We start from the raw sequence: 14,365 nt of genomic DNA on the forward strand, positions 1-14,365 counted from the left end.
TAGGCATAAGTATTGTGACATAATGTGTAATAACAGCCCATAATGCAATAAATATCGACATAAAAGCATGATGCAGAATGGTCGTATCAACTCCCCAAGCTTAGACCTCGCTTGTCCTCAAACGGAAGCCGATAACGAAAAATATGTCCACATGTTTAGAGATAGAGGTGTCGATAAAATAAAATACGGACATGAGAGCATCATGATCATTCTTATAACAGCAACATATATATATATATATATATATATATATATATATATATATATATATATATTGTCATATGATTTCTCATGCTAAAGTAACAATCTATTCACAATGTCAAGTATGAATCAGAAACTTCATTGAAAACTAACAAACTATGATCTGAAGCAATTGCAATTTATCATAACATCGGAAAGAGTCAATATAAGAGCTTTTCAGCAAGTCCACATACTCAACTATCATTTAGTCTTCCATAATTGCTAACACTCACGCAATACTTATGGGTATGGAGTTTTAATCAGACACAGAGAAAGATAGGGGCTTATAGTGTTGCCTCCCAACCTTTTACCTCAAGGGTAATGTCAACAATAATAGTTCATGATAACTTACATCCAATTGGATATATATATATCAGGATCTTTCCAATACAATGTGCTTGCCAAATGATAAAATGTAAAAAGGAAAGGTGAAGATCATCGCGACTCTTGCATAAGACATAAAGCAAAAATAAAAGATAGGCCCTTCGCAGAGGGAAGCAGAGGTTGTCATGTGCTTTTATGGTTGGATGCACAAAATCTTAATGCGAAAGAACGTCACTTTATATTGCCACTTGTGATATGGACCTTTATTATGCAGTCCGTCGCTTTTATTTCTTCCGTATCACAAGATTGTATAAAGCTTATTTTCTCCACACTAATAGATCATACATATTTAGAGAGCATTTTTTATTGCATGCAACAATGACAACTTACTTTAAGGATCTTACTCAATCCATAGGTAGGTATGGTGGACACTCATGGCAAAACTGGGTTTAAGGATATTCGGAAGCACAAGTAGTATCTCTACTTGGTGCAAGGAATTTGGCTAGCATGAGGGGGAAAGGCAAGCCCAACATGTTGGATGATCCATGACAATATACTTAATTTCGGATATAAGAAAACATAACCCATTACGTTGTCTTCCTTGTCCAACATCAACTTTTTAACATGTCATATTTTAATGAGTGCTCACAATCATAAAAGATGTCCAAGATAGTATATTTATATGTGAAAACCTCTCTTACTTTATTACTTCCTATTAATTGCAACGATGACCAAAACTATGTTTGTCAACTCTCAACAACTTTTATTCATCATACTCTTTTATATGTGAAGTCATTACTCTCCATAAGATCAATATGATCTCTTTAATTCTTTTTATTCTTTCTTTTATTCCCTCAAGATCATAGCAAGGTAACCAAGCCCTCGACTCAAAACTAATCTTTATTATATATAGCTCACGGACTCGATTACATAGAAGGATCATAAAGCAAAACTCAAAACTAGATCATACTAAAACTTTATTCTACTAGATCAAGATATTACCAAAAGGATCGAACTAAGAAAAAGGGTAAAGATAGGAGTGTGATGGTGATACGATACCGGGGCACCTCCCCCAAGCTTGGCAGTTCCCAAGGGGAGTGCCCATACCCATGTGATTATGTCTCTTTCTTCAGAGGTGGTGATGTGATATTCTTGGCGATGATGCCCCTCAGGATACGATTCTCCTCCTCGAGCTTATTGACTTGCTACTTGAGGTCCATTATTTCCTTATGGAGCTTACCCGTGACGGCTAAAGCTCCTTTCACCCAAGGATGTTGCATAGCTGCGGGAGAACAAGTAACACTCTTTTTCATATTTTCAAGAAATCTAACATTGGAAGGGATGGCCGAGTTTGGAATACCTGAGCTCTGTAGTTCCCCCATCGTGAATCCGGCTCGGAAACGAGAAGTAACTTCTTGATCCTCCTCCATGGCATCTATCCTTTTCAAGTCGGCCTCCATCTCTTCCTCCGTTGATGGCCCAAAGTGGTCAGCATCGCTGTTTGCTCCTGGTCCCGGTGTCGGATGAGACACCCGACTCTCCCCGACTGACTCTTGAGAAGACATCTTGCTCTAATCTACGGTAGAAACAACTCAAAACAAAAATAGAGGATATTTGCGTGGTTCGGTGGTCAAAACCTTTGGGAGATTATATAGTGAATTTTTACCAACCAAAAGAAGTATCATGCAAGAAAATGGAGTCCGGAGAGCACACGAGGTGCCCACGAGTCAGGGGGCGCGCCCTCCACCCTCGTGGTTGCCTCATGTCCTCTTCGGACTACTTCTTATTTTCCTATTTTCTTAAATATTCCAAAACGGAGAAAAAAATGCTATTAGAACTGTTTTGGAGTCGGTTTACTTACCGTACCACATACCTATTCCTTTTCGGAGTCTGAAACGTTCTGGAAAGTGTCTCTTATGTATTCCTCCGGGGTTACGGTTTCAATAACATTAGTTTCAACATTTATTGGATTACCTGAGATATAATGTTTGATTCTTTGGCCGTTCACCACCTTCGGATTTGTGCCTTCGAAGTTGTTAATATTTATGGTACCAGAACGATAGACCTCCTCGATAACGTAAGGACCTTCCCATTTATAGAGGAGTTTTCCTACAAAAAATCTTAAACGAGAGTTGTATAGCAAAACATAATCACCTACATTAAACTCACACTTTTGTATCCTTTTGTCATGCCATCTTTTAACTTTTTCTTTAAACAGTTTGGCATTCTCATAGGCCTGGGTTCTCCACTCACCAAGTGAGCTAATGTCAAATAGCATCTTCTCATCGGCAAGTTTGAAATCATAATTGAGCTCTTTAATGGCCCAATATGCCTTATGTTCTAGTTCAAGTGGTAAGTGACATGCTTTTCCATAAACCATTTTATACGGAGACATACCCATAGGATTTTTATATGCAGTTCTATAGGCCCACAATGCATCATCAAGTTTCTTGGACCAATTCTTTCTAGATCTATTAACAGTCTTTTGTAAAATTAATTTAATCTCCCTATTACTTAGTTCTACTTGACCACTAGATTGTGGATGATATGGAGATGCAATTCTATGATTAACATCATACTTAGCAAGCATTTTACGAAAGGCACCATGAATAAAATGTGAACCACCATCAGTCATTAAATATCTAGGGACTCCAAACCTCAGAAAAATAACTTCTTTAAGCATCTTAATAGAGGTGTTATGATCAACACTACTAGTTGGAATAGCTTCTACCTACTTAGTAACGTAATCAACAGCAACTAAAATATGTGTATACCCATTAGAGGAAGGAAACGGTCCCATATAATCAAAGCCCCAAACATCAAATGGTTCAATAACAAGTGAATAGTTCATAGGCATTTCTTGACGTCTACTAATATTACCAATTCTTTGACATTCATCACAAGACAAGACAAACTTACGTGCATCTTTAAAAAGAGTAGGCCAATAAAAACCGGATTGCAATACCTTATGCGTAGTTCTATCTCCAGCATGGTGTCCTCCATAAGCCTCGGAGTGACACTTGCGTAGGATCTGTTCCTGTTCATGCTCAGGTACACAACGTCTAATAACACCATCTACTCCTTCTTTATAAAGGTGTGGGTCATCCCAGAAGTAATGTCTTAAATCATAAAAAAACTTTTTATTTTGCTGGTATGTGAAACTAGGTGGTATAAATTTAGCAACAATGTAATTAGCATAATCAGCATACCATGGAGCAGTACGAGAAGTATTTATGACAGCTAATTGTTCATCAGGAAAGCTATTGTCAATAGGTAGTGGGTCATCAAGAACATTCTCTAACCTGGATAAGTTGTCTGCAACGGGGTTCTCAGCTCCCTTTCTATCTATAATATGCAAATCAAATTCTTGTAGCAAGAGAACCCATCTAATAAGTCTAGGTTTAGCATCTTTCATTTCCATAAGATATTTAATAGCAGCAGGATCAGTGTGAACAGTTACTTTAGAATCAACAATATAAGGTCTGAACTTATCACAAGCAAATACAACTGCTAAAAAGTTGTTGACACACGAACACGTCACGTGTACCCTCGACTCCGGGGGTGATGCACCGCAGCTCACGTCGAAGGAGACCTGACCGACAGCGCGATATGCAAGACAGTCGGCGGGCGCTTTTGCAGACCCGAAAACCCCACACACCCGGGAGGGACCCCGTCAGGGAATGCGGCGGCTATGGGCTGCCCTAGGTCGATTCGCTCGCCCCTAGAGCCTTGGGATTCGCAGCTCTCAAACACGAAGAACAGCGAAGAACGAGAGAGAAAAATGGTGGAGAGATAAAACATAGATGAAAAGGTAGTATATTGGTTTGTTCGATTGTGTGTTGTTTAATCGGCCATCACCCCCAATATATATAAGAGGCGGCTGGACTTCCCGTACAAGTAAAGGATTCATCTAGGCTTTCCTTACAAGAAATTACATCAATTCACGTCCTAGAGTCCTAGTTCTATTCCAACTCGGATTTAGTCTGAATCTGGCCCAACTTCTGTCTTCCTCCTTGTGCGGGCCGCCGAGCTTGCATATGATCTCCGATCAAGACGGCCCAAATATCAAACTTGTGTGCCTCGATGATACGAACAACCCTCATGTTGATAACTTTCTCAAATAAGGCCATCTTGAATACTTTTCGAGGTCATCTTTACCTTCCAGTCAGACTCGGTCTTGCAGTAGACTGGATTATCCGAGTCTCGTAGTAAATTTGCAGGCCATATACTATCTCTAATGATGATGACTCCAAAACCAAAGTTTACCATCTTGATGATACGCACAACTTCTGTATTGAACACTTCTTCATCCGAGGTCATCTTGATAAACTTTCGGGCACATGTTCAGTTTCACTCGGATTCGAGCTCCTCCACTCGGATATTAGAGACTTTTGCTCGCATCGTCCGACTGGACTTTTTCACTCGGAAGATAATTTTTCACTCGGATGACTATATTTCCACTTGGAAGACAATATCTTACTCGATCGGCAAGTTTTCGTTCCGATGGTAATCTTTTCACTCGGAATATTTTCACCTGGAGAAAAATTTCACTCGGTTGACTATATTTGACTCGGCTAATAATAAGTTCATCCGGTCAGCAAACTTTCACTCGACCGGTAAATTTTCACTCGGACGGTAAACTTTTTCACTCGGATTCCCGACTGAAAACACAGTCTGATCTTGTGTTGTCTCTCCAAGCCCCATACGACCTCAGATTGAGACGAATTATATATGAAAATCGATCGGCTAGACGAGACGAAACTTTTCTGTGTTGAAGGTTTTTCGATTCAAGGCCGTCTTGAGGGCCGAATTGCTCACGCATTGCATCAGACACTCATCAACATGTGTCTGGTGTCAAGCGTAATATTTTGGTCTCTGGCCTGTCGAAACCGTATTGACTGTAACTTTTGCATATGAACTCGGATTAAGATGATTTATATATGAAAATCAATTGCCTCGACGAGACAAAGACAATTCCTTTAGAGTTCTCCTTCATCTGAGGTCATAATGAGGGCGTAATCGGCCAAAAAGCACTCAGAACACTAAATTTTGTCACTCGGAGTACAGCTTCGGCCACTGAGATGAGGTCGAATGGCGATAGCCTAAACATCAAAGTTGTTCCACTCGACGATGTGAAACTTTCTCGTGCTGAAAACCCTTTCACTCTGTATCTTGCCAAAATCAGGTGTCAACACATGCCCCTGTTTTTCAGCAAAGCTTGCACGCTGAAAAATAATATGCATAGTGTTCGTTCTAAGGACGATGTCAACACTCCATCGGCCATTTATTTTTCTCAGGGCGATAATTAGGTATCGGCCATGTTTGTGCTAAGGGCGATAATCGTATATTGGCCATTGCCTACTTAGGCTTCCTGCCACACACTCGGGTGGTACTTCTTCAAATATTTGCCATTGAGAGCTCGAGGTAACAATGCCCCTTGTATTGATTTCACCAAATATGAATTTCCGGGAACAACTCTTGTAATCCTAAAAGGACCTTCCCAACTTGGAGACCACTTCCCGAATTTTCTATCTCTTGAACCAATCGGCAGAATCACTTTCCAGACGAGATCACCAACTTGAAAATTCTTCAACATAACTTTCTTATTGTAAGCTCTTGCAACCCTCAACATGTCTCTCTCTATGGACTTCAAAGCAACCAAACGTTTATCAGCAACCTCATCAATATTGTCCATCATCAAGTTATAAAAGTCTACTGCCGATAAATCATTTTGTTTGGCTATTCTCAAAGCATTCAAATTTACTTCCACTGGTAAAACGGCCTCCTTCGTAGCACCATGCCTTGAAATTCTATGTGCCCACAAAGCTTCAGATAACAACTCATGCCATCTCCTTGGATTATCTTCAATCTTCTTCTTGATGAGTTTGATTAAAATTTTATTGCTAGACTCAGCTTGTCCATTAGCTTGGCCATAATATGGAGAGGAATTGAGCAACTTTATGTTATAAGATTCGGCAAACTCTCTGACTTGGTGTGACATGAAAGATGAACCTTGATCTGTTGTTAACGTTTGAGGAATACCGAATCTATGAATAATGTGCTCAGTTATGAATTGAATTACCTCTGTATGTGTCATGTTCTTGAGAGGTACTGCTTCAGACCATTTAGTGAAATAATCAGTTGCCACCAATACGAACCGATGCCCCTTTGAGGAAGATGGATGAATTTGCCCAATAAAGTCTAAACCCCATCCTTTGAAGGGCCACGGCTTGATAATAGGATGCAACATAGCAGCAGGAGCCGATTGAATATCACCAAATTTTTGACAAGCTTCACACCCTTTATAATATCTGAAGCAGTCATTAATCATAGTCGGCCAATAAAACCCAGCACGTCGCAATAACCATTTCATCTTGGGAGCCGACTGGTGAGTGCCACAAATGCCTTCATGTACCTCTCCCATAGCAACTCTTGCCTGGTCCTCATCCAAACACTTTAGAAGAACATCATCGACTGTTCGGCGATAAAGACCATCATCTCTCATTGTATACTTGAAAGCCATACGCCGAACAACCCTGTCCACCCTTTCACTCGGATTGCACAAGTAATCAACAATGGGCTTCCTCCAGTCGGGATTGTCACCTGCACTAGATTTTTTGTTAATGACCGAATCAGTGGGTTCTGGTTCGGCCTCTTCTATACTGGTAAGACAAGACATCGGACTTTGAGAAATATGAAACATGCCATGATCAACATGGTATCTAGATGCTTGCTGTGCCAACTCATTTGCTTTCCAGTTGTCATGTCTAGATATATGTGCAATGCTAAAACAATCCAAAGTAGAGATTATATCTAGACATTTATCAAGATAAACATTAAGTGATTCGTCCAAACACTGAAAGACTTTGGATATTTGCTGCACCACTAGTAACGAATCACCATAAGCCTCAATATGTGTAACACCTATAGCAAGTAACATCTCCAGGCCGAATAACAATGCTTCATATTCGGCTTGATTGTTTGTGCAAAAATATTCTAAGCGGCATGAGGCTTCAAAAACAGCACCATGAGGAGATATATAAACAATACCAACACCTTGGCCATTGCTACAAACTGAACCATCAAAGTATAATCTCCATGGTACTAATGAAACAAGGTTCATATCAACATCATGCTTGTCATTAATCCGATGTTCAACAATGAAATTAGCAACAATTTGGCCTTTCATGGATTTTAGAGATTCATAAGCCAAATCATATTCAATCAAAGCATAAGCCCACTTGCCAATTCTACCATTAAGAATTGGCCTATGCAACATGTATTTAATGACATCGGTTTGACAAGCTACTACACAAGCAGTCGGCACTAAATAATGTCTCAGTTTTGTGCAAGCATAATATAAGCATAGACATAATTTTTCAATAAATGTATACCTTGTCTCGGCGTCCAATAAGCAGCGGCTCAAATAAGTGATGGCATGCTCTTTTCCTTCGGTCTCTTGAGTTAGAACAGCACCAATAACTCCTTCCTCTGCTGCAATGTAAAGTCTGAAGGGTTCCCTATGCTTGGGTGCTTTCATCACCGGAGGAGTGCACAAATAATTCTTGATCATATCAAATGCTTCTTGCTGTTTTCCCCCCCAAGTGAAATCAGCATCATTCTTTAACCGAAGGATAGGAGTAAATGCATCAACTTTCCCTGACATATTAGCTATGAACCTTCTCAAATAATTGACCTTGCCAAGGAACTTTTGCATATCTCTCTTGCATGTTCGAGCCTCCACTTTATGTATGGCCTCTATCTTTTTGGGATCAATCTCTATGCCATGTTCATGAATAATGAAACCCAAAAACTTGCCAGCTGATACGCCGAATGCACACTTTAAAGGATTCATCTCCAATCCATACTTTTTCATTCTTTCGAAAGCTAAACGCAAATCGGCCAAGTGAGATTCAAAAGCATCCGATTTGATAACAATATCATCAATATAAACTTCAAGTATGACACCGAGTAAATCATGAAAAATTAAATTCATAGCCTTTTGATACGTGGCTCCAGCATTTTTTAATCCGAATGTCATCACTGTCCACTCGAATAAACCAAGGAAACCAGGACATCGGAAAGCCATTTTGTACATGTCCTCTTCGGCCAAAAAAATTTGATTGTATCCGGCATTACCATATAGAAAGCTAATAACCTTATGTCCAGAAGCATCATTAATAAGCATATCGGCTATTGGCATAGGATACTCATCTTTGGGTGTAGCCCTATTCAAATCTCTGAAATCAATGCACACCCTCAACTTGCCGGATCCTTTCTTCTCCACTGGGACAATTTTAGAAATCCACTCGGCATACCTGCAAGGTCGAATGAAATTAGCTTCAAGTAGTCGACCGATCTCTTCCTTGATCCGGTCATATGTTTTCAGATTAAATTTTCTGGCCGACTGTTTATAAGGTCTAAAACCGGCCTTTATAGGCAACCGATGCTCCACTAGCTCTCGGCTTAACCCTGGCATCTCATGATATTCCCATGCAAAGCAACAAACATATTCTTTCAATAGCTCGATTAACTTAGCCTTACAATCGGCTTTCAAATTTTTGTTTATAAATGTCGGTCGAGTGACTGAACCATCTCCAATATCTACCTCTTCTAATTGATCGGCTGATGTAAAACCTTGTCCAAGTTTATCCATGTCATCCAACTCCTCTATAGACTCATACATATCGTTCTCACTGGACCGATACTTTACAAGACGTTTTTGTAACCACTCAGAATTAGGATCCATTTACACATATCATACCTTGGAGCCGATTGCATTCAGTCGGCTTTAAAGAGACGGGCACAAAACCATTCTTGGTCGCGCTGAGAAAATCAAATTCTAACAAGTCACGTCCCGTCAAGCAAGTAGCATTGGGATGTTGCCAATCCACCAATGCATTGGCCAAAGCAACACAGGCCGAGTTATCCGCATGAATGACTTCCATTTCATCATCGACCCACTGAATCAAAAACTGGTGCATAGTGGATGGCACACACTGGTTTCCATGAACCCAATCACGGCCTAGTATAACGTTGTAGTTACCTTGCACCTCAGTGACAAAGAATGCAGTAGCCAAAGTTTTGCTTCCGACTGTAAGCTCCACATACATTACACCTTTGGCTTCAGTTTTCTCTTTGCCTTCAAATCCGTTGAGCACCATATTGGTCTTGATCAATTCTTCCTCAGGCAAACCCAATTTCTTGAAGACCGAATAGGGCATAAGACTTACCACAGCACCACCATCAACAAGCATCCGAGTGAGCGGCGACCCATTGATATGACCTCTAAGATATAATGGTTTCAGATGCGTTACTGGTTCTTTTGGCTTCTCGAATATTGCGTTTTTAGGGCCAAAATCCAGCTGAGCCACCTCCCCTTCCTCATCTACAGCACGAAACTCAGCAGGTAAGTAATACACCATATTGATATCCATACCTTCATGAACCGGCGTAGACTCATAGTCCAACATATCGGCCTCCTCCTCGAGTGCATCCACCGATTCTGAAATTTGTCCGAGTGAAGAGGAAGCAATAGGTAACATAGATGATGCAATGATTGTGTCGTCCTCTTTTGGTAATGTAGGTGCTGCTGTGATAGGTGTAGAAGCCACTGCATCTTGTATTTGTTTTGGCCTCCACACTTGTTTTGTAGGTACCATAGGCCGAGTGTCATTGAACAACTTATCCCTTTGCTTCTCGGCCTCTTGTTCTGCCATCTCTTGACTCCTTAACCTCTGTAGTTTCCTTTTTTGTGTCTTTGTTAGCCCTGGAGGACACCACTTTGGCTGAGTGTATTTAGGATCTCTCGTTTTTATTTGGCTGGTGCTTGCTTCATGGTCATTAGCCGAGTGCTTTGGCGCGATAGCAAGTATCGGCTCAGTCGGATTGCTAAGCACAATCGGCTGCTGTATGGCGAATGTTTTGGTGCCCAAGATAAGTGAGTCGGCATCCATTTTCTCCTTGCCTTTTCCCGACTCAAGTGCTGCAACACTTGGTGATTTAACACGCCATTCTTTTTGACTTTCCAGATGCATGAAATTTCCACTCGGGCGCACCTTTTTACTCTGATGGAATCCACTCGGATGGATGTCACTCGGATGGAATTCAGTCGGATGGAATCTACTTGGCCACAATTTTTCACTCGGATAGCTTCCACCTGGGTGCATTCTTACACTCGGATAAGTTCCATCCGGTCGCATGTTTTGACCAGCCGACCGATAGTTACCGATGTTCAGTCGGCCATTATATGAGTATTCAAGTTGGTCCCAAACAGTTTGCCTCTGCTCTTCTGGAAATAGTGCCTTTGGTCCACTTGGTTTCATATACTGACTGAACATATCATCCGATGGTGACCTTGGCCGCTTCAAGTATGATGGCCGGTTAGAGCTGGAACCAGCCGACTGATTGGCATATTTGGATAGCAACATATCAAAAGTTGGTTTGATCCGCTTGCGCTGTACTTTAACTTCATTCCTTTTCCACTTGCCAACTTCTGGACTCTTGGGCTTGACAAATCTCACACGAGCATTTTCTTGCACTTGTAGTTGCCCCCCGAGTGTAGGATTCTTGATGGTGATTTTGATCACTTCCTTGCCATCGGGTTGCTTACCAAGCACAACCTGTCTCCCCAAGACCTTGTTGTCCTCCTTGTCATTCCTGGGCTCACCAACAATGACGTTAGCTTTATTAGCAGATTCGGCTACCTCCGGCCGAATGAGTAGTTTCTTCCCCTCCAAATCCATGGTATTCATTGGAAAAGGCTGTTTATCAACTTGCATCTCAGAAAATTTCAATCGTCCGTCATTAATGGCCGATTGTATCTGTCGTCGAAAAACATTGCAATCGTTAGTAGCATGAGAAAAAGAATTATGATACTTGCAATAAGCACGCCATTTTAGCTCTTCAAACGGTGGTAAAGTATGAGATATTCTAATAATCTTAGCCTGCAGCAAAGCATCAAATATTCTATCACTTAGCAATGTTAAAAGTAAACTTCATCTCTTCATCACGATTCTTATGAATCGGTTTCAGATCATTGCAAGTAAAGGGTTTGGCCTTAGATGGCCAAACAAATTCAGTAGCAAAAACATCACCCTCATCGTCTGAGTGATCACTATCATATTCCACCATATTCATCTTTGGACGATCGGCTTTGTATCTATGCACTTCTTTGAGGTCTTTGCTTCGGCTTTCCTGAGCCAAAGCCCTTTTTAAGACTTGGTTGATATTTAAGAACTCATAGCCTTCTAGCTTTTCTCTAATGGGAGTTCTCAAACCACTCAGCACTAGGTCCGCCAAGTCCCTCTCGGTTATCACCAAACTAAAACACCAGCTTTTTGTTTCTCTGAATCTCTTGACGTAATCGGAGACCGGTTCATCATGCTTCTGTCTAACCGATGTCAGATGTGACAACTTGAGTTCATTATCGCCGCTATAAAAGTGATCATGAAACTTCTGCTCTAGCTGCGACCAAATCCGAATGGAACCATGGGGTAAAGAAGAAAACCATGAAAATGCGGTACCAATTAATGATAAAGGAAATAAACGCACTTTCAATTCATTCAATGAGCCTGCCTCACCCAATTGTGCTAAATATTGACTAACATGCTCCCATGTGGTTTTTGTGCCTTCTCCATTAAATTTAACAAAATCTGGAATTTTATATCCTGGAGGGCACTGGATGGCATCACAGTACTCGGGGTACGGCTTTTGGTAAATCCGATTCCGAGGTAACTCAACTCCAAAATTCTCTCGAAGCATCTTAGCCATCTCCTCTCTAAGATTAGCTAGACCATCATCCATAGTGGATGATGAAGCTTGTGGCAGTGGCATAGGAGGAGTAGGGTTAGCTGTAGGTAGGAATTGTGGCATGTATGTCGACCCATAATTTGGTAGTGGTCGAGTGGTTGCTGTAGGTAGGGTTTGGTTCGGCGTTGCCACCGAACCTGGCATGCTCATAATAGGGTTGATGGGTGCAGTCACAATCTGATTTGTTTGGGTAGGATAATAAGCCATCGGCACGGGAGGCGCCGATGCAATAGGTAAAGCCAGATTAGGGTTTTGCACACTAGCAGCTACACCATCATTACCACTAGACGATTGAGATATATTTTTCTGAGCATTAGTATTTTCTATGGAAGTTTGATAGACTAGATTGTTACCATCAGCAATACGACTTTCAATCTCAGCCCACTGCTCAGGAGAAAAGGCAGTACTTACAAAGGGTTTAACCTGCTCGGCTTGAAGAAGAGGGAACTTGATTTCTTCAATCGGAGTGATGTTGCCTTGGCGATCCTTCTTGAATTTTGCAAGGAACTCCTGCAAATCCTTCTCTTCACGCGCCTTCTTGTACTCCTCATAAACTTGGCGATGATCGGCCGATATCTCATCAAGACTAGGCTTAATGATGTTATCAGCGTCTACCTCAGATGGCTTGGGAAGATCAGACATGGTGGATGATGACGATTGATCTTCAGTCCCCAGCGGAGTCGCTAAAAAGTGTGTTGACACACGAACACGTCACGTGTACCCTCGACGCCGGGGGTGATGCACCGGAGCTCACGTCGAAGGAGACCCGACCGACAGCGCGATACGCAAGATAGTCGGCGGGCGCTTTTGCAGACCCGAAAACCCCACACCCCCGGGAGGGACCCCGTCAGGGAATGCGGCGGCTATGGGCTGCCCTATGTCGATTCGCTCGCCCCTAGAGCCTCGGGATTCGCAGCTCTCAAACACGAAGAACAGCGAAGAACGAGAGAGAAAAACGGTGGAGAGATAAAACGTAGATGAAAAAGTAGTATATTGATTTGTTCGATTGTGTGTTGTTCAATTGGCCATCACCCCCAATATATATAAGAGGCGGCTGGACTTCCCGTACAAGTAAAGGATTCATCTAGGCTTTCCTTACAAGAAATTACACCAATTCACGTCCTAGAGTCCTAGTTCTATTCCAACTCGGATTCAGTCTGAATCTGGCCCAACTTCTGTCTTCCTCCTTGTGCGGGCCGCCGAGCTTGCATATGATCTCCGATCAAGACAGCCCAAATATCAAACTTGTGCGCCTCGACGATACAAACAACCCTCATGTTGATAACTTTCTCAAATAAGGCCATCTTGAATACTTTTCGAGGTCATCTTTACCTTCCAGTCGGACTCGGTCTTGCAGTAGACTGGATTATCCGAGTCTCGTAGTGAATTTGCAGGCCATATACTATCTCTGATGATGATGACTCCAAAACCAAAGTTTACCGTCTTGATGATACGCACAACTTCTGTATTGAACACTTCTTCATCCGAGGTCATCTTGATAAACTTTCGGGTACATGTTCAGTTTCACTCGGATTCGAGCTCCTCCACTCGGATATTAGAGACTTTCGCTCGGATCGTCCGACTAGACTTTTTCACTCGGAAGACAATTTTTCACTCGGATGACTATATTTTCACTTGGAAGACAATATCTTACTCGATCGGCAAGTTTTCGTTCCGATGGTAATCTTTTCACTCGGAATATTTTCACCTGGAGGAAAATTTCACTCCGTTGACTATATTTGACTTGGTTAATAATAAGTTCATCCGGTCAGCAAACTTTCACTCGACCGGTAGATTTTCACTCGGATGGTAAACTTTTTCACTCGGATTCCCGACTGAAAACACAGCCTGATCTTGTGTTGTCTCTCCAAGACTCATACGACCTCGGATTGAGACGAATTATATATGAAAATCGATCGGCTCGACGAGACGAAACTTTTCTGTGTTGAAGGTTTTTCGATTCAAGGCCATCTTGAGGGCCGAATTTCTC

Source organism: Aegilops tauschii, chromosome 2 (genome assembly GCF_002575655.3).
Source record: "Aegilops tauschii subsp. strangulata cultivar AL8/78 chromosome 2, Aet v6.0, whole genome shotgun sequence".
Lineage (NCBI taxonomy): Eukaryota > Viridiplantae > Streptophyta > Magnoliopsida > Poales > Poaceae > Aegilops > Aegilops tauschii.